The following is a 3543-nucleotide window of genomic DNA, read 5'->3' on the forward strand; positions in this document are numbered from 1 at the left end:
TCCCCCCCCCCCCCCCCCCACTGTCTTTCTGTCTTTCTGTCTCTCTCTCATGACACAATGGTTCTGTACTAAGAGACCTCTGAGCAGACATTTTCAGGACTGTATAGGGTTTACACTACTCATTACAATAATTTTGTGAAACCTGTCTCACAGGGAGGATATAACCCCCACATTTGTTTCAGTTGAGATTGCTCTCAGTTAATTCCTGAACTGAGGCTGTGGTCGATGTTTCCAAGCTTGTGCTCTTACTGTATGAATAAGTACCACACACTCTAGACAATGTTTTCCCGGGTTTTCCCACATCTTGAGTCTCATGTACCATTTCTTCTGTGTTTGTTTGTTTGTTTGTTGTTGTGGAGGGAGGTTGAAATGAGATATGCCTCTGATGTTTTGCATCCCCCAGCTGTTTACCTCTACTTCCAAAGAATGTTCTGTGGAATTTCTAGAGTTTTAACCTTCATCTCACATTGCTTCTTTTCACCCATTATTATATATTAAACCAGCAGTTGAAATGAGGTGGCCTTCTCCAATTACTTTTTTCTTTTTTTGCCTTTGCCAGTATGGTTTTTATTTTTTATTTTTTTAATATGAAATTTACTGTCAAATTGGTTTCCATACAACACCCAGTGCTCATCCCAACAGGTGCCCTCCTCAATGCCCATCACCCACTGCTCTAGATTTTGTCTTGGGAAATTATTCCACTCAAGAAATATGAAATCAGTAGGTCTGGATCTGCCAAAATCCCACTGTTCTAACAAAGTTTATCTATCTTTAGCTCCATCCTTTTTGATAATCCCACCAAGAACACATCTTCCCACTGGTTTCTTTCACGAGGTCCTAGGCTTTCGTCATGGCCTTGACCACCTGCCCCTTAACGTGGCTTTTCTTCTCTATGTCTTGCTCCATATATTTCTTTCATATGTTTTCTCATGGTCCACGTAATATCTGTATCTTCTCATGCCTTCCATTCCCTGAAGATCTTTCTGTATTTAAGACAAACGTGTGCTATTTACTGTTTTTCAGTGACTTTAATATTGCAATGAGTAATTTCCTGGATCAAAGCTCCTGGCTTTCAAATTATTTTCCACCACATATTTATAGTGTCTTCCATTCCCTTCCCCACCCCACCCCCCCTCTCTCTCCCTCCCTCCCTGTCTCTTATTCTAGTTTAATTAACTTATTTTACTTTATTTTTCTTCCTTTTTTAATACTACTCCTGTTATGTAGGAGCAGCCTTTAGAAATCACTGATTTCCTGAACAGACTTGATTCCTAGAAATAGAATGTTTCAGGGGCACCTGGGTGGCTCAATTAGCTAAGCATCCAACTTTAGCTCAGGTCATGATCTTGCAGTTTGCGAGTTTGAGCCCCACATCAGGCTCTCTGCTACCAGTGCAGAACCTGCTTTGGATCTTCTGTCTCCCTCTCTCTGCCTCTCCTCTGCCTCGCACATGTGCTCTCTCTCTCTCAAAAATAAATAAACATTAAAAAAAATTTTTGAATGTTTCAAGTGCAGATCTTTAGGCTACCTTCTTAGTCTTTAGGTTTGCAATAATTTCATTGAGCTGTTTTTCTTTCTCAATAAAAGATGGCATATTCTTTTTATGGTAAGTGCCCCCCCCCATTTTTATTGGTTCATTAATGAAATCTACCACCCATTTAAAGGGAAGCTCCTCATTAGACGATGGGAAACTAAAGCCCTGGTCAGAGCTTATGTATTTAAGAAACTTAGGGACAAGTTGAGCCCACTCAGTGGAAACTAACTCTTGAGCCTGTGCATTAGCCACAGAATTCGAGGTCAGGCTCTCCACAGTTCCATGTCTGGGTCACAAAGGCAGGTTAAGGCAACATAAAAGAGTGAAAAAATTGAAAGCAGCCTAACAACCCTGTCATATAAGTCTTGGAACTTAGTATTTCTTGAAGTCATGGCTGAAAAATAGAATGAAAACAATAACAATTGTCTCACCCCCCGCTGTTGTCTAACAAAAGTTTGTATGAAAAGGTTCTCTTTTCCCTATAATGAAATCATTATGTGTTTGGGAGAAGCCCCTTCTTTTACGTACTGTATGCCCAAATTTAAACTGCAGCAATATTTGCTCACACAATTATGAGACTGGCTCAATTTACGAACCTATGTTTTCTGAGGACCATAGGACACATGGCTTTATGGAGGCTCACTTAGCTCAGTTTTCGAGGGACGTTACCTCTACTGAGACATTTGCCTTTGCTTAAGGCTCAGAACTAGCAGTGTGGCCTCTGGAGAAGTGAATGTACACCTGCATAAAATTATTCATTCACCTTTGAACAAATCTGCTGTGTATTGCATCTATGAAGGTTAGAATTCTACCTTGTGCAACTTTAGGCCCAGCCATTTTCTGGGATCTTATTAGTTAAAAGTTATGCATAAACTATAAACTATAAAAATATTGCAAAATAAGTGTGAATTCATGCCACTGAGTCAAAGTTCCTCTCTTTATCAAAACCCCAAAATTCCTAGGTACACTTTCTCTCCTAAATCTACTTCTCTTAACTTCCTCATAGCTCTGGTTCAATATACAAGGTACAGTAGTTTGAGAAAGTAAAATACAGACCCCTTGTTCTGCACTAATAGAAAGGGTAAATAAACAATCTATTGAGTGAAGACCAAAATATATTTATTAAATCTTTATTATTGGGTAATGGTTTACTTTGGGGCAAACAGACCTTTTAAAACTAAGCTCTAGAATTAGGCAAGCAGGCAAACTTACTACTGTAATCACAGAGAATTTTGGATTTCTTCAGGTCTCTACCTAAAGGTAGGATTGCATGGGAAAGAGTAGCCAATTATATTTTCTTTCTGAAAGTATGCTAACTTTCAGAAAGCAAGTGAAAAAAAAAAAAGGAATAGTTTGTCCTTTGAAACTCACCACTCAGATAAGTCATTCCACGTCCCCAGGAGGAGTAAATTAAGGGGTAGGAGGTGGGTCTGGAGGGTTAGGGTAATAGATGTTCCTCCCCCTGGATGGGAACATCAGGAATGGGGGAAGGGTGTCTCATTCCCCTTTCATGGACTCCTAGAATTTAGAAAAACAGATTCCTGTCAATTCAGGAAAAAGAAAAAGGCAAGTCTATGCTGAGTAACAATAGAATCAAGAAAGACAGAAGATTCAAAATTAAGTTATGACAAATTCTAAATAAGTCTTGTGGAAAATGACAGAAGACCTTTTTTATGCTTAAAAACCTTTATTTGTAAAATTCATTAGGATGATTCTTACTCCAGAAGGAAAAGTCAGAGCCAATGGAAAAGAGCAAAAGAATTTTAGCTGGTCAAAATAAGAATATATAAACTCTCTTTATAAATTCATATAAAAAAGATTAGTACCCCATAGAAAAGTAGCCAAAAATTGTTCAGTGAACAAATATAAAAAATAATATAAATGCAAATGAGCACATTAAACTTGTCCAAATCTATTAGAAATAAAAATTCAAATATGCATACCTAAATATCCATATTAATTTTTGTAAGGTGGTTTGATAGTATATATTAAATATATTAAACTATAAA

The sequence above is a fragment of the Panthera uncia genome, chromosome D1, assembly GCF_023721935.1.
Source record: "Panthera uncia isolate 11264 chromosome D1, Puncia_PCG_1.0, whole genome shotgun sequence".
Classification (NCBI taxonomy): domain Eukaryota; kingdom Metazoa; phylum Chordata; class Mammalia; order Carnivora; family Felidae; genus Panthera; species Panthera uncia.